The 21,453-nt window shown below is 45.9% G+C and overlaps 1 pseudogene; it reads right to left on the bottom strand.

Moving 5' to 3' along the window:
• Positions 1–10,865: 10,865 nt before the first annotated feature.
• LOC129538686 (nucleosome assembly protein 1-like 1) overlaps positions 10,866–21,453 on the bottom strand; it is a 43,186-nt pseudogene continuing 32,598 nt past the window's right edge.

The raw sequence follows: 21,453 nt of genomic DNA, 5'->3' as shown, positions 1-21,453 counted from the left end.
GAAGGTGAAGGAAGAGGTCCAAGACCCAAGGAAGCGGGCGGCCTTCAGGAGCTGGTGAAGGCCAGGGACGGGTCCCGCGGAACCTCCAGGAGGAGGGCAGCCCTCTGGACCTGTGCTGGATCTCTGACCTCCAGAGCCTGCATGTCACATAAAAAATGATGCTGGGGCGCTCAGCTCGGTGCTCTGCAGTGAGCCAGATGAGTGGAGGTGGGAGGTGGGGGGAGTCCCAAGAGGGAGGGATGTATGTGTATCTGCGGCTGAATCACATTGTTGTACAGCAGAAATAACACAACAGTGTCAATCAACTATACTCCAATAGTAAAATCAAAATTTTAAAAATGAGAAGGAAAAATTATGCTTTTTTAAGCCAGTAAGTTTGGGGTGACTTGTTACAGCAAGAACAGAAAGGAATACAATAACAATCTTTTTCATTTTTAGAAACTTGTGTTTTAGTTTTCCTTGACTCTCAACTTTCATTTTGATGATTGTATCTTTTTCTTATGGGTTTTTGAAGGCCATTTTTGTATTAACCACATTTCAGTCACACATATGGTCAGTATTTTCTCCAATTACTTGTCTCATTACTTCATTTCTAGTTTTTTCTTATTGCTCCCTCCCCCCTCGATAAGATAAAGTTGTGAAGATTCTGGACTATAGTGTCAGAAGGTCCTGGTCTTGAGTCTCATCCCTGATTTTGGACAAATTTCCTTACCCGAGCCTTAACTTTCCTATTGGTAAATTCAGAAAATAAAAGATAGTGTGCATGGAGGATTACTGTCACGTCTCATATCTACTGAATAAGTAAGACACATTAGACCTTCTTTTCTTCTTCTTAAGTTAAAAAATTTTTTTTTGGCCACACCATGCTTCATGTGGAACCTTGTTCCCCGACCAGAGATCGAACCTGAGCGCCCAGCACTGGAAGCCAGGCATCCTAGCCACCAGAATGCCAAGGAAGTCCTGCGATCTTCTTCTTCTCACCGTCTTTTATTCTGTGGTTTCTTACTTTGCTCAGCGCCTGAGGTGGGAGATTTTGCGTTCTACCTTTAATCCATTCAGTGTCTCCAAACTTCAAGTAGCTGATAACCTGTCGTTTTCCGGTCTGTATCAGCTTATTCCCACCAGCATGACAGCCGTCCTCTCATGTCTCGGGCCTTGCAGGAGAACAGCACACCCCTCCCTTACTTCCTTTGAGCCGTGCTGCGTCTGACGACTTGTCATCCTAGCCCGCTGGGAATCATGGTTGCCGACGGCTGCCTTGCTCTTTGGTCCATGAAGTGATTGATGGGGAACCAGGAGTCAAAAAGACGACTTTTCTCCTTATTCTCTCTTCTGAGTCGGCAGAAAATCATCTGCATTTCGATCTGAGTCATGGCAGGTGATGAAACCACCCATACGTTCCGGGCTTATCTAACAGCTGACTCAAAGGTGATACATGTGTGAAAGTGACCCAGCATCCAAGCGTTGTGAAGAATAAACTTTCTAGAAGTCAAACATCTGCTAAAAGCACGCTGAATCCTAGGCAGTGTGTGTCTAGGAGCAGTTTGAATAACGTGCCAGTGCTCTTTGCTCTCATAATGTTTCAAGTGAGTTTGCTTTTGAAGGAGCTGTGGGTGGGTAAAAGGAAGCAGAAATGTCTTTAAAAAATACTCCAAGTTTATCGGGTTTTCTTCTCTTTAATTTTGGATCCACATCTTTGGCAGGATTTGTAACCTGATTTTTTTTTTTTTTTTTTAAAGAGGGGAAGGACTTCAGTGCAAAGTGTTTTGCTCTCTTTATCAGCAGAATTCTGAGGTCAACATTATAGAAAATGGTGATTTGGGTCGTAACGCGGCTGACCATTTTACTCAGAGATTGAAAGATCAGTCTCATTTGCCCTGTGAAAGTTCCTTATCTTCTCTTCAGAGTGTCAGTCTTCTTGTAAACAAACCAGCAGGCAACCCAGAGGACTGTAAAAGGGTTTCCTTATGCTTGCAGTCTCTTATTGGAAGTAGCAACAATTATTGCATGAATCCTTCAACTTCATATCAACAATTAGAGTCATCCATTGAATGTCTGATATCCCGGGAGATGTGGAAGAAAAGAAAGCAGGATTACTTATCAGCATTATATAAAGTGGGGTATGTCTGTATGTGGGCTTTCCAGGTGGCTCAGTGGTAAAGAGTCTGCCTGTCACACAAGGAGACATGGGTTCGATCCCTGAGCCAGAAAGAGTCCCTGGAGGAGGAAGTGGCAACCCACTCAAGTATTCTTGCCTGGAAAATTCCATGGGCAGAGGAGCCTGGAGGGCTGCAGTCTGTGGGGTCAGAGACTCAGACACGACTGAGTGACTAACACTTTCACTTCTTTTTTCAGTTCGTGATCTGACTTCAAATTAGGGCAAGATTCACAAGCTGGGGAATGTTTCACAATATGAAACAGTCCATGTGTGATTCTAAGTCTTCATGTGCCGGTGGGACAAACGCCAAACACCAGAATTACCAATTATTTTATTTTTACAAAAATATTTTTAATATTTAATTTTCTTTTTACCGTTTAATAGATAATTTGAGTCCGTAGAGAAAAATAACTTATTTGAAGTCAATTCTTTTTTCTATCTTACATTTTATTTTTTAATGAAAATACACCCAAATTCATATATTTAGAATACATTTTGTGTTTCAATCCTTTAGTCACTACTCTCTGTACATCATAAATTATGGTGAAAATCATATAATTAATGAATCTGCTGGAATGAAAGCAAGAAAGATAAATTCTATAGGATAATTATATAATAAATTAAATAGTATGTATGTTTTTTAAATTTGGTGCTTATCCAAATATTGCCAACCTATCAACAGAATGCTCAGATATGATAAGAATTAAACTCAGTGCTGTTAGATATTAGATCAGTTCTCTGTGTCATGATGGCCATGACTTTATTTCTTTTTTTAGAGAATAGTTTTATTTATTTCTTTTTGGCTGTTCTGGATCTTCGCTGCTGCACAGGCCTTTCTTCAGCTGCGGTGAGTGAGGAGCCCTCTGTCGCAGGGTGCAGAATTCTCCCTGCGCTGGTTCCTCTTGCTAAGGAGCAGAGGCTCTGGGGCGCTCGGGCTTCAGTTGTTGCAGCAGGTGGCTCAGCAGCTGCGGCTCCCCGGCTCTGGAGCACAGGCTCGGTGGTTGTGGCCCATGGGCTTAGTTGCTCAGCAGCTTGTGGGATCTTTCCAGACCAGGGATCAAACCTGTGTCCCCTGCATTGGCAGGCGTATCCTTTACCACTGGACTGCCAGGGAAGCCCAGTTTATTCATTTCTTGTTTTGTCATCGTGAGTGTTTATTTTTTCACAGCAGGGGGCGGAGAATGCTGAAATCAGCTCCATTTGTGCGCCTGTTCTGAGCCCAGCAGACACTCAGGACCAGGTCTGCCTACAGCCTGTCCTGGTAACTTATTCTAGACATTTTTTGTTTTTTCACTCCGGGAGCCAAACAGTTTTCCTTGTGTCAAACAAAGTCTTTCCTATTATATCTTAAGTCATTTTTTCTCATATTTCAGAATACATACACACATTTATATACATATGGTGAGTATTACCAGGTGTATTTTGTAAAATGTGTCTTACTGACAATCTTCCTCAAAAAGGCCAATGTGAGAATTTTGCTGGTATTTGTTCAGTTCCGTTCAGTCGCTCAGTCATGTCTGACTCTTTGCGACCCCATGAACCACAGCACGCCAGGTCTCCCTGTCCATCACCAACTCCCTGAGTTTACCCAAACTCATGTCCATTTAGTTGGTGATGCCATCCAACCATCTCATCATCTGTCATCCCCTTCTCTTACTGCCTTCAATCTTTCCCAGCATCAGGTTCTTTTCAAATGAGTCAGCTCTTCCCATCAGGTGGTCAAAGGACTAGAGTTTCAGCTTCACCATCAGTCCTTCCAGTGAATATTCAGGACTGATTTCCTTTAGGATGGACTGGTTGGATCTCCTTGCAGTCCAAGGGACTCTCAAGAGTCTTCTCCAACACCACAATTCAAAAGCATCAATTTTTTGACACTCAGCTTTCTTTATAGTCCAACTCTCACATCCATACCTGACTACTGGAAAAACCATAGCCTTTACTAGACGGACTTTTGTTGACAAAGTAATATCTCTGCTTTTTAATATGCTGTCTTTGTACGTTTTTCTGATTTATTTCTCGTCTGTCGCCCTGCCACACACGGAAGTATCTCTCTGGTTTTAAGAGGTAGATACAGGCTCCCCAATGTTTTTATTAGAATATCATTGTAAACCTCTGTATTTGGAAGGATACTTTACAGAAATACATTTTACAGGTTGGTCGAGTACTCCCTTCTCCACAGCGGATCTGAATTCACACTTTATTTGGCTTGCACGCTTCTACACGACAGCGTGGAGTGTGTGCACTCAGTTGGTGAGGTGTTTCTCTTTCTAGCCTCTCAGGACTCTGATGTGCTGGCTCGAGGTTGAGCGACTTGTCTATAAATTACAGAGCTGCCGATTCCAACCTACTACCTACCTCGTAGACATGCTGTAATATTTTAATGAAAAGGACTTTGAGTTCCTTAGAGGGGAAAAAAAAGATTCTCTCTATAAACATAGAATTGTTACCAAAATATTCTTTTGATTAGTTCTTTGGATCCCCATATGAAAGTCCCAGGCCAGCTAATGGTTGGGGATTTATAGATAGCCATTTGTGCAAGAACATCCAAAGACACTCCAACATTAAACAAACACAGATGCGCAAAGGAGCTGATGAAATTGCCCGATGACGGTACGGCCTGTACCTGGGAGTTGATGGGAGGGACTGAGTTTTCATAACTCTAATTATTCTCACTCTCTACCATACATTTGAGACTTGAACGGCCTGAGCCGGCCAGCATGAAAATGGCAATCTTTTTTATAAAACTCTTAATAGTCCTCCAAGGGCAAAGCAAAATTAGGAACAGATTGTCTGAAGCTGGGGTTCCACTAGCTGGTGGAGTTTTTTGAGGTTTTAAGATCTCATCTAGATTGCTTGTAGATATCACACCGTAATGCTGAAGGACACACAGCTAGTGACTCGTGAGCCAGATGTCGAAACTTTGCAGTTTCCCGTCGATTTCAGGCGCTGCAGTGGAAAGAGTTAAGCTCTGGGAGCATCTGAGAGCTGCCTCGGGTTTGGTTCAGACACAGGCAGACACTCCTTGCACGGCCCCCTCAGTGACAGACTGGAAGGCGTGGATCAGAAGCCCTGCCTCGTCAAGTCCACGGTGACATAAACAAGAGGTGATTCTAACAAGGACGAGAGAACATCGGCTCTCATTATCCACACCAGGGACCTGCTCTCCCGAATTCACTGAGCAGCTGCCCTGCGCTCCGCTCGGCTGTGGCTGACACGGGCCATCTTCTGTTACCACTGGCAGAGGTCTTCTGCCCGAAATATTCCTGTCTTGCACAATGGAGACGGTACCCATAAGGTCTCAATCAGATTGTCATGTGAATTATTTTACATTTCATGAGGGAGACAAAAATAAGCCCAGATTGGGACTGGAAAAGCCGTTTCGCGCCCTCAGCCTCAGGCCCTGCTTGTCTGTGCTCCCCCAGCCTGCTCTCCTCCACTCTCTAGCCTCTCCTCGCATCCTCCCCTTCACGGTGGCTCAGGCCACGCTCCTATTGCCCAACTCTTATTACGACTTGGGAGGTTGTTGGGATTGGTTTGTTTTTAATATCTTGCCCAATCTTTCCATTTTTAGTTCCAGACTGTTGCTTTTAACCACGTTCAACTATCCCATTCTTTACAGAGTGACACAGTCCTGTATACAATCTAGCTCAGAGACTTCTTTCACTCTGCTTCTAGGGTGGCTGCATCATTCCCATGGATTCTACAAAAATGGCCAGTGGGAGGTTTTTAGGCAGTTTCTATTTATTCTCTTAGGGGTCCAGCATGAGGAGAACCCCTGCCCCCCCACCACACACACACCAGTTATTATTGCATTGCTCTCATAATAGTCTGGAATGTGCCTTGGTATCTGAGGAATGGGGGGGTCAGTCAAGAGAGCCAAGGTCATCCAATTAGTACTTGATGGTTTAGCAGCTTGCACCCAAGCCTGACTGACTCCAAAACACATTTTCTAAAAATATTTCTTTCTCTATTTTTTTAAATTATGAGAGTATGATAACACACTTACAGGAAACATGGAAAATACAGAGCAAAATTACATATAGTTCTATTATATATTACAATTATTTTTTAAGTATTTTGGATTTTAGATTTATTTTTAAGATTTTAAGTTGGAGTTTCAATTTCAAACTCTCAAAAATTAGTAGAATGAATATACAGAAAAGTAGAAGGATATAATAGACCTGAAAATACCATGAACCAATTCAGTGTGACTGCAATGCCAGAGACTCAGATTCTATCCCTGGGTCAGAAAGATCCCCTGGAGAAGGGAATGGCTTCTCCACAGGTATACTGGAGAATTCAGTTCAGTTCAGTTCAGTTGCTCAGTCGTGTCCGACTCTCCGCGACCCCGTGAATCATAGCACGCCAGGCCTCCCTGTCCATCACCAACTCCCGGAGTTCACTCAAACTCACGTCCACAGAGTCGGTGATGCCATCCAGCCATCTCATTCTCTGTCGTCCCCTTCTCCTCCCGCCCCCAACCTTTCCCAGCATCAGAGTCTTTTCCAGTGAGTCAACTCGTCGCATGAGGTGGCCAAAGTATTGCAGTTTCAGCTTTAGCATCAGTCCTTCCAATGAACACCCAGGATTGATCTCCTCTAGAATGGACTGGTTGGATCTCCTTGCAGTACAACCACTCCAGTATTCTTGCCTGTAGACAGAGGAGCCTAGTGGGCTACAGTCCATGAGGTTGCAAAGTCAGACACAACTGAATGACTAACACCTTCACTTTTTTCAAGATTTACACAATTTTCACACAACAGTAGGAAATTCTGTTCAAGTTCCCACAGACTATAAACTAGGAGACACTGGAACATACCCAGATGCATAAAACAAGGTGCAAGAAATTCATGGTCTAAAAGTATTGAAATCATACAGTACTGAATATCTAAAAGTATTGAAATCTGCTCTCTTACCCTGGGGAGCTGCATTAGCTAAACCCGTTTTGTCTATTGTTCACCTGTCTCCCCATTAGTCTGATCCTTTTTTTTTGGATCCTGTAGACGAGCTTCCATTATTTTTATGCAGCTAGAGTGAGAGCACAACAAATTTAAATTTGGAAGCAGCTCCCCTCATAGGACCTGGCCCAAGACGCTTATCAGCACAAACAAGGGGAAAGGGGGGACCCCCCGTGAGGAGGGAGGGACACCAGGGAGTTGTTGCTAAAGGATGTACATCCTATGACGAGCGCCGATTCTGCTCAGAGTCAGGAAAGGGCCTGACCCCTGACCTCACTTCTGGGTGCGTGAAACACAGTGGCTTGTGCGGTTCCCGCTGCCAACGTCAGTTGCTACTTTGCCCTCTGAGCCCAGTTTTGCTCTGTTTTCATCAGAGTTCGTGCTATTGTCAGTTTCCATTTTGCTTTAAGAGAAATAAACCCTGGGCTGTCCCTCCATCCACACGCCATCTGCCTCCATCCCGCTCCTGGGAAAGCGCCTACCCGAGGAAGGCCATAGCCAAGCATCGGGCATCTTTCCATAGAGGCAGAGCAGCCAGGACATTACAGAGACACGGGCGTCACTGGAACCTTAGGGGGTTCATTGGAACAAACATGGGTGCTTCATCCTGAGTTCCAAGGAAAAGGTTTTGATCATTCAGCTCATGTAGAGACTGTTTGCTAATATGGTCAGCGAGCCCTACCCGCAGAAACTTATCACTATTTGAAGACTTTGTAGAATTTTGCCTAATTATTATTTATTTCCAGCTCACTGGTTCTTTTTTGTTTTGTTTTGTTTTGGGTTACGTCTACATATGTTTATGTGACAAAGCTGGAAAAAATGAGCTGCTTTTTATTTCTTATTTTTAAGCATTGAAATGCTTTACTTCTAAACTTTATTTATTTTTGGCTGTGTGGGGTCGTCGCTGCTGCAAGAGGGCTTTCTCCAGTTGCAGCGAGCAGGGGCTCCTCTCGTGTCGGGCAGGAGCTTCTCACTTGGTGGCTTCTCTTGATGGAGACACAGGCTCTAGGGCGTGTGGGCTTCGGTGGTCGTAGCGGGGTCTCAGTAGTTGCAGTTTCCAGGCTCCAGAGCTCAGGCTCAGTGGCTGTGGCTCAGAGGCACGTGGGATCCTCCCAAACCAGGGATTGAACCCGTGTCTCTTTCATTGGCAGGAAGAGTCTTTATCACTAAACCACCTCACTGGTTCTTTATCCAATATGTGTTTTCGCATCCGACCTGCTCACGAGTACTTGTTCAGTCGGTGGAAACCCGTCTGTTGCAGGCCTGCACTGCGTGGAGATAAAGGAAGCATTTGCTCTTGTTCAAGTTCAGCTGCGGTTCTTTGCTTCCTCACCGGCTGCCTAGGTGGGTAATAGTAGAGGCAAACACAGAAAATGTAATGTTTTCCTGGTGAAACGCTGTCAGTTTCAATCATGAGGTAAAGGTTGGTACTTTCTTAGAACTGTGTTCTGCAATGTGTTTTGCTTTACTAAAAATCAGGATATCATTTTGAATGTCTTGTTCTTCCATATGAGCCTGGATTCCATCTGGTAATTTCATGTGTTACACAGGTACTTTGCTCAGAGTAGGTACTACAGCTGAGCCCAAAATAAAAACTTGAAAAAGTGAACAAGATCTCAAAAATGCTTCTATCACCACCAGATTTCTTTTTTTCCCCTTAATTCATAGCATTTCCTTTCTCAAATATACGTGTTTTATTCATTGAGCAGCTGTGTAAATCCTTAAGAAATAGCCAGGAATGTAGGAATGCCCCCAAATACCCTACTTTGCTGGCTTAACTTTAATATAGAACCAATGCAGGTATGGCCAGTGCTTTCACAGTGGTGGTTTGGGCTTGGATTAATTTTCATTCGAATCACGGGCATCGTGGGGCTTGAAAACCAAGTGGAGGGAGCTGCAAGCTGCAGGTCTTCTGTCTCTCTAAGCTGATGGATTGATTTCTTTCTGCTCTAAGAGGTGATTTTTCTAATATTCTGATTTCAGGTTACTGTTTGGTATAAGAGATCTAGACTTCAGTTAAGACTTCTAGTAGATTACACGGGAGAGAGAGAGGGAACAGTCACACAAAATTAAATTAGTTTACATTAAAAGCAAAGATAAGAGATACTCAGAACTCGTCACTTCCTGTGGTATATGCATTCAATGGGAGGTTACTCAGCCTTTAGAAAAAGAAGAAAATCCTGCTGTATGAGACAAGGATGAACCTAGAGGACGTTATGCCAAGTGATACCAGCCCGCCTCGGAGGGATGAGCACCCGCTGGGCAGTTCCACATCTGTGAAGCATCTCAAGTAAGCAGACCAGCAGAAACAGTAAAATGACGCTGCTAGAGGGGTCGAGGGAGGGGGAAGTGGGAAGCAGCCACTCGACAAGGGCAGAGTTTCCTTTATACAAGATGGGTAGTTTCTAGCCATCAGCTGTGCAACCCACGCCTATGGTTAACACCATGGTGCCGCGTGCTTGCTAATTTGTTGAAGGGAGACCTCATGTCAGGTGTCCTTACAATAAAGATGATGGTGATGATGACAATGAAGCTCCCTAGGGAATTCTGGTGCTCAGTGCTGGTTCAGGACACTTGGAATCCCCTCAGGAATTATAACAAGGGAAGACTTTCTTTAAAAAATTTTTTTAAATTGATGTACAGTCGTTTTACAATGTTGTACCAATCTGCTATGCAGCAAAGTGACTTGGTTATCCTCATATAGACGTTTTTTTTTTAAATGTTCTTTTCCATTATAGTTTATTACAGGACACTGACTATAGTTCCCTGTGATAGACAATAGGGCCTTGTTATTTATCATCCCGTGTATGATAGTTTACATCTACTAATGCCAAACTCCTAGTCAAAGGGGAAGGTTTTCTAGAAGGGGTGACGGCTGAGTGGAGACTTGGAAAGTACACATGAATAATCCAGGCAAAGAAGGACATCAGCTCTTGGAATTCTGCTTGACTTCTCCCATGATGCCCACAGAAACCCGGAACATTGTCATTTCTCAGTGAACTGACTGTAATAATCATGATAAAATCATACTACTGTTAAGTGTTTACCAACACACCAAGGCTAAAGAAATAACAAAAACCCTTTTATGCATTAGTATGCCTTGGCTGGGATGGAGAGCTGGATTAGAGTAGAGATGAATAAGGCTGGGGAGGGTCTCACACATACAAAGAGGTCTAGAAATGAGAAATCCTTAGTCAGAATCTGACCCAAACCCTTCAGTCTTCATTTTCACAAATGAGAAATTGAGGCTCCATGTCCTGGTGAGTTTCCGAGACTACGCAGCAGGTACAATGGCAGCCCTCCTCTTTATGGTGGGTGGGCATCGCCCACCATACCACGATTTATCTTCTCTCTCCCCCTGTGAAATGCCTCAAAGCAGGGCTTCCCTGGTGGCTCAGTCTGCAAAGAATCCGCCTGCAAAGCAGGAGACGTGAGTTGGATCCCTGAGTCGGGAAGATCCCCTGGAGAAGGATTTGGCTACCCAGTGTTCTTGCCTGGAGAGTCCCATGGACAGAGGAGCCTGGCGGGCTGCAGTCCAGGGGGGTCGGATACGACTGCGCCCCGGAGCACACACACAGCTCGGATCAATCGTCAGCCTCATCATGTACTTGGTGCACAAGAGCCGGAGCAAGGAGAGGGCCCGCAGGCGGTGGGGAGAACTGATGCAGACTCTCACGCCCCTTTAAGCAGACGGCTTCAGCGCTGGCTGGAAAGCGTTTTGCTCTCTGAGCTGGGCGGCCCCTGTGTTCTCAGTGGTCCCTGAAGAGAGGACAGGGAGGCAGGGTGGCGTAGAAGCTGCCGGACTGTGTTCTAGGGATGCACAAGGGGCCTTGAAGGTGTCTTGCGGGGAGACCGTTTCTTGGGGTGAAGAGTGTGTGGGGTGGAAGCTAAGTCGGTGGGCGCCCTCCCTCCACAGCTGCACGGCCTCAGAGTGGATTTCCAAGCAGCACCGAGTGGGGGAAGGTGTCCCGCTAAAGTAATGAAGCCGGGAGAGCACGGGGTTCGTGGGCAGAGCGGTCTTGCTGGAAGCGGGCGGTGCCGGGGCCTGCGGAGCGTGCTCAGCGCCTCCACTCGCAGCGTGTGCGGACCCTGGGAGGGCGCAGCGCAAGGGAGAGGCTCTTTGTAACACCTTGGACATCGCGGAAGTGTCAGCTTGTGAACGTGGTCACCCAGCGGTAGCTGTACAAACCAGTTCCACCAACCTGATCATCCTTTTCGGTACCTTTTTTTTTTTTTTAACATCACAGCATAGCCTCAATTCAGTTCAGTCGCTCAGTCGTGTCAGACTCTTCACGACCCCATGAATCACAGCACGCCAGGCCTCCCTGTCCATCACCAACTCCCGGAGTTCACTCAAACTCATGTCCACAGAGTCGGTGATGCCATCCAGCCATCTCATTCTCGGTCGTCCCCTTCTCCTCCCGCCCCCAACCTTTCCTAGCATCAGAGTCTTTTCCAGTGAGTCAACTCGTCACATGAGGTGGCCAAAGTATTGGAGTTTCAGCTTTAGCATCAGTCCTTCCAATGAACACCCAGGATTGATCTCCTTTAGAATGGACTGGTTGGATCTCCTTGCAGTATAAGGGACTCTCAAGAGTCTTCTCCAGCACCACAGTTCAAAAGCATCAATTCTTCGGCAATCAGCTTTCTTCACAGTCCAACTCTCACATCCATACATGACCACGGGAAAAACCATAGCCTTGACTAGACGGACCTTGGTTGGCAAAGTAATGTCTCTGCTTTTTAATATATTATCAAGGTTGGTCATAACTTTCCTTCCAAGGAGTAAGCGTCTTTTAATTTCCTGGCTGCAATCAGCATCTGCAGTGATTTTGGAGCCCCCAAAAATAAAATCTGACACTGTTTCCACTGTTTCCCCATATATTTCCCATGAAGTGATGGGACCAGATGCCATGATCTTTGTTTTCTGAATGTTGAGCTTCAAGCCAACCTTTTCACTCTCCTCTTTCACTTTCAACAAGAGGCCTTTGAGTTCCTCTTCACTTTCTGCCATAAGGGTAGTGTCATCTGCATATCTGAGGTTATTGATATTTCTCCCGGCAATCTTGATTCCAGCTTGTGCTTCTTCAAGCCCAGCGTTCCTCATGATGTACTCTGCATACAAGTTAAATAAGCAAGGTGACAATATACAGCCTTGACGTACTCCTTTTCCTGTTTGGAACCAGTCTGTTGTTCCACGTACAGTTCTGACTGTTGCTTCCTGACCTGCATACAGGTTTCTCAAGAAGCAGGTCAGGTGGTCTGGTATTCCCATCTCTTTCAGAATGTTCCACAGTTTATTGTGATCCACACAGTCAAAGGCTTTGGCATAGTCGATGAAGCAGAAATAGATGTTTTTCTGGAAACCTCTTGCTTTTTCCATGGTCCAGCGGATGTTGGCAATTTGATCTCTGGTGCCTCGGCCTTTTCTAAAACCTGCTTGAACACCTGGGAGCTCACGGTTCACATATTGCTGAAGCCTGGCTTGGAGAATTTTGAGCATGACTTTACTAGCGTGTGAGATGAGTGCAATTGTGCGGTAGCTTGAGCATTCTTTGGCATTGCCTTTCTTTGGGATTGGAATGAAGACTGACCTTTTCCAGTCCTGTGGCCACTGCTGAGTTTTCCAAATTTACTGGCATATTGAGTGCAGCACTTTCACAGCATCATCTTTCAGGATTTGAAATAGCTCAACTGGAATTCCATCACCTCCACTAGCTTTGTTCGTAGTGATGCTTTCTAAGGCCCACTTGACTTCACATTCCAAGATGTCTGGCTCTAGGTCAGTGATCCCTTTATCGTGACTATCTTGGTCATGAAGATCTTTTTTGTACAGTTCTTCTGTGTATTCTTGCCACCTCTTCTTAGTATCTTCTGCTTCTGTTAGGTCCATACCATTTCTGTCCTTTATCGAGCCCATCTTTGCATGAAATGTTCCCTTGGAATCTCTAATTTTCTTGAAGAGGTCTCTTGTTTTTCCTATTCTGTTGTTTTCCTCTATTTCTTTGCATTGCTCACTGAGGAAGGCTTTCTTATCTCTCCTTGCTATTCTTTGGAACTCTGCATTCAGATGCTTATATCTCTCCTTTTCTCCTTTGCTTTTCGCTTCTCTTCTTTTCACAGCTATTTATAAGGCCTCCTCAGACAGCCATTTCGCTCTTCTGCATTTCTTTTCCATGGGGATGGTCTTGGTCCCTGTCTCCTGTACAATGTCACGAACCTCCGTCCAGAGTTCATCAGGCACTCTATCAATCAGATCTAGTCCCTTAAATCTATTCCTCACTTCCACTGTATAGTCATAAGGGATTAGATTTAGGTCATATCTGAATGGTCTAGTGGTTTTCCCTACTTTCTTCAATTTAAGTCTGAATTTGGCAATAAGGAGTTCATGATCTGAGCCACAGTCAGCTCCTTCCTGGTCTTGTTTTTGCTAACTGTATAGAGCTTCTCCATCTTTGGCTGCAAAGAATATAATCAATCTGATTTCGGTGTTGACCATATGGTGATGTCCATGTGTAGAATCTTCTCTTGTGTTGTTGGAAGAGGGTGTTTGCTATGAAAAGGACATCTTTTTTGGGTGTTAGTTCTAAAAGATCTTGTATGTCTTCATAGAACCGTTCAACTTCGGCTTCCTCAGCATAACTGGTTGGGGCATAGGCCTGGATTACAGTAATATTGAATGGTTTGCCTTGGAAATGAACAGAAATCATTCTGTCATTTTTAAGATTGCATCCAAGTACTGCATTTCGGACTCTTTTGTTGACCATGATGGGTACTCCATTTCTTCTAAGGGATTCCTGCCCACAGTAGTAGATATAATGGTCATCCGAGTTAAATTCACCCATTCCAGTCCATTTTAGTTCACTGATTCCTAGAATGTTGACGTTCACTCTTGCCATCTCCTGTTTGACCACTTCCAATTTGCCTTGATTCATGGACCTAACATTCCAGGTTCCTATGCAGTATTGCTCTTTACAGCACCGGACCTTGCTTCTATCGCCGGTCACATCCACAACTGGGTACTGGTTTTTCTTCTGCTCCATCCCTTTATTCCTTCTAGAGTTACTTCTCCACTGATCTCCAGCAGCATACTGGGCACCTACCGACCTGGGGAATTCCTCATTCAGTATCCTATCATTTTGCCCTTTGTTACCGTTCATGGGGTTCTCAAGGCAAGTATACTGAAGTGGTTTGCCATTCCCTTCTCCCGTGGACCACATTCGGCTGTGGTCCATGTGATCAGACTGTGATTATGACTTCAGTGTGTCTGCCCTCTGATGCCCCCTCCCAATACCTACCGTCTTACTTGGGTTTCTCTTACCTTGGGAGTGGGATATCTCTTCACAGCTGCTCCAAGAAAGTGCAGCCGCTGCACCTTACCTTGGACGAGGGGTATCTCCTCAAGGCCGCCCCTCCTGACCTTGAACGTAGAGTAGCTCCTCTCGGCCACCGCCTGTTGGACGTGGGGCAGCTCCTCTTGGCCGCCGGCCCTGGCCTCAGGCGTGGGGCAGCTCCTCTCGGCCGCGCTTCTTTGCCTGGTTGGTTGCGCCGGGGCCGGCGGCTCCCGCGTCTGCGCCGCCTAGCTTGTCTTAAATATGCTCACAATGCTCTGATTAGCCACAGTTGGGCAAAATCATCTGACACAAAGCCTCATTTATAGTCAGGGGCTGAATAGTGCTGTAACTGTGTTTTTGTTTTGTCCCGTTTGCTTATATTTTATTTTATGTATAGTGTCTTCCTTCCTTTCCAGCGTTTAAAATTTACTTACTTTGATTTTAATGCTATATTTTATTTGATCTAATGCATACGTCCAACACATTATCCTTTCAAGATGCAATTAACATAAACATTATTAATGAGATACATTATGTATATTTTTTCTTGCTGGTGAGTATTCAACATCTGACGTGTGTTTGATGGTGCGTCTCAGCTCATGCCAGCCTGAGTCGAGTCTTTGATAGCCACTTGTAGCTGGCGTGCTGGTTTAGTTGCTCAGTCTTGTCTGACTCTTTGTGACCCCATTGTCTGTAGCCCACCAGGCTCCTCTGTCCGTGGGATTCTTCAGGCCAGAGTACTGGAGTGGATTTCCACTTCCTCCTCCAGGGGATCTTCCTGACCCAGGGACTGAGCCCACACCTCCTGTACCTCCTGCTTTTGCAAGCAGATTCCTTACCTGTGAGCCCCCAGGGAAGCCCCTACTTACAGCTAGTGGTTATCATACTGGACAACGTGGATTTAGAGGCTAATTGCTGACAGTATTGTGTTGGCTGCTGCCACACCACAGTGCCAGTCAGCCATAAATCCCTTTCCGGTTTTAGAGATAACCTGTGGTAGTGTGCTCACTTGTAGACTGAGCTAAGGGAGGCTTCCATCCCAGAGAAATCACAGCCACAATAATCATTTATCTTTTGGTTTTCAGTGGCTCTTCACCTCCTTCTCACATAAGACTCAAAACAACCCAACTGGGCCAAAGGGCAACCCTGCTTTCTTCATTTTATGGATTAAAAATCAAAGCCCGAGGAATGAAATGATCCATTTATCAAGGTTACTGTCAGTCTCCCGCTCTCATTTTTTCCCTCTCTCTGGGCTCCTTGGTTCCAAAGCTGGACTTATTTTCTTATGGAGAGAGCCAGTCTCACTTGATTTCTTTGAGTAATCTTGACCCAAGAAGTATTTAAGTGAATGTCGGGTCCAAGTCCACCCACTCCGCAAAACCTACGAGGCTTCCTGATTGCATTTTCTGTTTCGGATGACCTGGAGTTTCCCCCGAGCCTGGTGTTCTCGCCCTGCAGTTCCCCTTTCCCAGCAGCAGTGAGTCTAGTAATACACCTGCCGCCCCCGGGGCTTCCTCCAGGCCACAAGAGCCTCCGACTTTGCCTGGCAACTTGGGCACAGGTGGCCTCCCCAAAATGGGAATGACCGTTATGGTGACTTCGGATGTAGTCGTTTCCCCACAGAGTGGCTTTCCCCTGGCCTCGTTTGCCTGTCCACCATCTTCCTTGCCTCCCCCACTACCCCACGGACACCTGTCCTGCTTTAGAATCCCTTTCCTGTCATTTCTGGACTACCCCACCTCCACACCCCGCCGGAAGACATCAGACATGTTTGTCCCACGTCGAGCGTGACAGCAGGACCAAAGCCTCACACAGTGTCCTCAGTACCCTCGGAAAGGGGACTGTTGACAGCACCGGCACCAGCGGGGCCAACACGGTTCACTCATCTGTTAAATCCAGAGGGCTGGGGAGACGGCCCATCCCAGGCGGCGTGTTCTGCCCCAGGCAAGTCCTGACGAATCACGTGTAAAAATGTTACGATTGAAGGCATACGCCTTCCTCTGAGAAGCATTCTAGGTGAAATTCAGAGTGGTTATTTATAGTCCTGGAGACCAAAGACTGGAGGGCAGGGGAGTGAGGCATTTTAGAAAAATATTTTTCTAGGAAAGGAGACAGAAAGGACATGGAGAAGGTTCGCCGAGGCGGGAACATGCACGCAAGGGGAGGAGTGGAGGGTTCAGAAGAGCTTTGGAAGGGCGGAAGCTTGGACTTCCCAAGATGGGGAGGGATTGGGCAGAGATGTGGTGAAGAACCGAAGCCTGGAATCAGTCCTGGCAAGGCCCCTGCTCCTGGCACGTTGGGGAAGATGGATGAAAGGGCCAGCGAGATGAAAGCAAGGGAAATTGAGTCATCGCCCCCTCCCCCCCACGCTCCCTCACTGCCGAGGGCAGCGCGCAAACAGCTCAGAAAGAACTCATGACCGGGGAGGCTCAGGGAAGGCAAAGCCCGTTGCTTCCAGTTCCTGTTGAAAATATAAACAACATGCAAATTCAAATAAAAAAATTCTTCCTGTGTCACGTTGAGAAACTCTGTTGCTTTTTTGCTATGACTCACTGGGGGACTATTCTTACAAGAATGCGACTTGTAGGGATGGGCAGACCTGCTAGGGGAAAAACAAGAACCTCTCTGGAATGTTTACCCAGTCTTCAGACAAGGCTCTCTGTTAGTTTAGATTTGAAGGAGACCATGTCTCAGATATCCTAGCCTGGCTGGAGTGAGGTACCCAGGACCTCCTGAAACGGCTCTTAAAGAAGCCATAGGGGATGCCTGGTGCCCGCAAACCCTCTTATCTCTCGACTCACCCCAAAGAGCAGAGGCAGCTACTCTCAGGAAGGGAGTGGGACCAGAGATGGGTCAGTGGGTGCTGCACAGGCATTGCGAAGGATCGGACAGTCAGAGTTGGTTTTAGTGAGAGCGTGGGGACGAAGGTGAGAGAAGCCAGTGGGAACAGCTCCAGTCAGGTCAAAGAATCAAATCCTGTGCTTCGGGTAAAACACCTGCCTAGGACAGTGTCTGCTCAGGAGGCTTACATGGGTAGGCGTGGGGATTCTGCCTCAGAACTAAGCTTTCTTTCACAAATGTAAAATTCACATTGAACATTTTTAATTAGATGCATGAGAAAAATGTAAGTTCTCTGATTCTCTGTAGGTTTAAGGTGCTGTTTAAGACGCTGAAGGTTTGGTGAGCAGTTTCCTTCCGTCAATCCTTCCCTTCTTTTTTTTTATAATAATTATTTTAATGGGAGGCTAATTACTTTACAGTACTGTGGTGGTTTTGCCATACGCTGACATGAATCAGCCACGGGTGTACATGTGTCCCCCATCCTGAACCCCCCTCCCACCTACCTCCCCATCCCATCCCATCCCCCAGGGTCATCCCAGTGCACCGGTCCTGAGCGCCCTGTCATGCATCGAACCTGGACATGGTCCGTTTCACATGTGATAACGTCCGTGTTTCAGTGCTGTTCTCTCAGAGCATCCCACCCTCGCCCGCTCCCGCAGAGCCCAGCGGAGCGCTCTTTGTCTCTGGGCCTCTCCTGCTGCCTGTCCTTCCTTTCTGTTGCTCTTTTCCTTTCTTTCCTTCTCTTTCTCCCTTCCTTCTTCCCTTTCTCCCTTCCTTGTTGTCCCTTTCCACTGTCTTGGCAGCGAAACATTTAATCCCGAAATAGGCTACAAGAGATGCCTTAACATTTTTAAACACTCAGTGAAGTATTTTGACGTTCCTGAGGTGCCTATCTTTTATCTTCTCTTAGAAGAATCTGAGGCAATGGTGAGAGTCTAAGGTGAGGTATTTGGAGAGAAAACAAATGAGTTCAGTGGTAGAACGTGTGTGTGTGTGTGTGTGTGTGTGTGTGTAGGATGGTGGGGTTCAGCACAGTCCTGTTTATTTCAGGGGCTGCAGTGGTACCCCTGACCTAAGGGGGTGGACACAGGGCAGATGGTATTTGAAGAGCACCAAAGCAATATCATTTTATCTGTTCTTTGGTGACCTGCTTGTGATTTTTTTTTCTGGAAGTAGTCACACTTAAAAAAGGAAGCATTACTAGAGGAGATGATACACAGAGTTTCCTATTCTTTTTGAAGCCAATGTGACTCAAATATGCTTAGCCCTTCCTAAATGCTTTCTGTGTCCTAATAAGTAAAATTAAGCAGTAAAGTTGCATCTGTCAGTGCCTTGTATGAGGACGGCTGTGAAGTGCTTTGCCAGATTTGCACAGCTTATTTATAATGATCTAACCTCAAATATAGTTATGCGGCGCATGAGTGATTAACTTCGGAGGGTCCTTGGGAAACGCATCAAAGAGATATTGAATCATCCTCATGAAAAGATGAAGCCAGATAGACAGGAGGGCCTCAGGACTGTTGGGAACAGACATGAAATTTACACTGAGGACCATGGACAGAGAACGTGGCAGGTCCACTTGAGCCCCACAGCAGAAGTCTCAAGAAGGAAGCCTGGAACATTGCAATTTCTGTGAAGGCTGTTTCTCACAGGGGTTAGTTCACACCAGTTAGGGATTCTTACAGGCCTTGTGAGGAGAGATAGCTGGTAGAACACTGGCATTCAGTGGATTAGAAGACTGTTATTTGCATATATGATTTCCCCTTCTATTTATCGGCAAGTTATATTCTGAAAGAAAGCAGATCTCATCGTTGAAGTTGTCCATGTTCATGAGTTTTATTTTCCCAACTAGATTTCAAGATCCTGAGTGTGAACAGTGCCATATAACTTTTTGCTGTTCCTTCATAGCACCCACCCAAGGTAAAGGCAGACACAGAGTAGTTGTTAAATAAATTATTTTGGTTAGTTGATTAAATTGAAAAGTTCAGTAAGTGAATCAAATACTCGGTTAATTCACAATTTTGGGAGATTAGACTTGTAAATTTGTAAAAGTCTTTCCAGTTGTTTTGGTCATGAAGTGAAAGTGAATTGCGTTTTTTTTTCCAACAGTTTGTTTTGCAATGTGAATCTCTTTGGACCTTGCTTTGAAAATGGTTGAAATGGAAGGCATGGCAGTGAATCAGCAAGTTAAGAAGGGTAACAATTAGTCACAACTTTAACAGATGAGACGATTACGCCATCTCTACCTTTTAAAAATAACCACATTTTTAATTAGATTTTAATCATAAAGGTCAGAGGTAGTATAAGTTTAGAAAATCAGAAACACAGGCTGTGTTGGCAAAACTGCTTCATCTCATATGTGTTAAGTTGGTCAAATTAAGTAAAGCAGATGGTGAGAGGCTTTTGTTTCTCCAACGATCAGTTGCTGATTGCATAGTTTTAATGGTCTTTAATGTCTCACGACTCCATCTCGTAACTCAGGTTCCTAAGTATTGCTTCCATTTCTTTGTTCCTTAAAATGGTCTGTGAAATATGATTTACTTATTTTCCTGCTTTAATGAAGCACAATATGGCAGTTTAAAAGAACTTGGTATCTCAGCTTTGATTGCGCTTCTGTGGAACATATGAAGATCCCGCTTCCTGATGCAGATTTTAGAGACTAGTGAGCTATTCGCATTGAAAGTGCTCATCCAGACCAAAAATATTGACTTCAAGTGTTAGTTGCTCTTCTGGCTACCTATTCCTGCAGACAGAAAACGCAACTCAAATTAACTGAAACAAAAAGGGAGTGTGTACAGGGTTAGGACTGGCTGCTTGCAACGCTTGTATTCAGGCTCCGAAGACGTCAGTGAGATCCATTGTTTAAAAAAACTTTATATTTTGTATCAAGGTATAGCAGATTAGTTGGACTTCCCTGGTGGCTCAGATGGTAAAGAATCCGCCTGCAACACAGGAGACCTGGGTTCGATCCCTGGAGGAGGGCATGGCAACCCAGTCCAGTGTTCTTGCCTGGAGAATCCAACGAACAGGGGAGCCTGGTGGGCCACAGTCCACGGGGTCGAAGAGAGCTGGGCCTGACTGAGCGACTAAGCACACAGAAAGCTGATTACTAATGCTGTGACAGTTCCTGGTGGACTGCAGAGGGGCTCAGCCATACATGTAGCACGCGTCCATTCTCCCCCAAACTCCCCTCCCGTCCAGGCTGCCACATGACATGGAGCAGAGCCCCCTGTGCTGTACACAGGTCCTTGTGGGTTTTCCATTCTAAATATAGTGCTGTGTCCATGTTGGTCCCAACCCCTAGCTATTCCTTCCCCCTATCCTCCCCATGCCCCCCGCCCCGGCAACCGTAAGTTAGTTCTCTGTGAGTCTGTTTCTGTCCCGTGAATAAGATCATTTGTACCATTTAATAAGACCCACTTCTCATCTCCAGTTTCTCTGGATGGCTCCCGTGTCAGGCCCTCGTGGTGGCCACATTCTCCACACGATACTCAGGTTGCTATTGAGAGGAACATCTGTTCCTCCAGTCATTAATGGGGTTTCCCAGTTGAGCTTCCGTGGCTGTGGTCAGTCTGGTTTGAGGCACTCTCATATTTGAGCTGGTGGCCTGGGATGTGAAAGCCACAGACGGCCTTAGCCTGGGTGGCTTTCGAGTTGGGAGCTGAGGGCTGGTATGAGCTCCGCTGGAAGCACACAGGAGCTCAGAGTTGGGGAGTGGACCCCTGGCGAAGCAGCCACCCGGGCCACCTGCCCCCGGAGGGGCGGCCAGAGGCGGCCGCTGAGCGCCGGCTCCCGTCACCCAGCAGACTTCCCCACGCCCCTCCTCCGCGTCCTGACTGTCCCCCTGGAGTCACCACGCACACTCCTCTGCGTTCGCCCAGTTTTGGTGAATCGTCAAGAAACAGAGCGACGCAGAGGTGGCTGGTGTTTCTCCCAGACCTTCATGTGTCGCGTTTTTGCATGGTCTGATGGAACACTGTGTACCTCAAGCTCAGAAAACACTCGTTCCCAAAATAGCCCCCCTTTTCTCCCGTGCCATCTGCATTTCTCCTTCCTGGTCGCCAGAAGACAAAAGCTCTCACACATGTTCATGTACATAAATAGACTCCTGAGATTATTCACATTATTATTCACTAATTTTTATCTATAATCTTTGGCCCAA

The sequence above is a fragment of the Moschus berezovskii genome, chromosome 20, assembly GCF_049115385.1.
Source record: "Moschus berezovskii isolate FMDL1 chromosome 20, NW_MosBer_1.0, whole genome shotgun sequence".
NCBI classification, from domain to species: Eukaryota; Metazoa; Chordata; class Mammalia; order Artiodactyla; family Moschidae; genus Moschus; species Moschus berezovskii.
The sequence above is the reverse complement of the archived record's forward strand: the minus strand, read 5'-3'. Positions and strand labels throughout refer to the sequence as shown.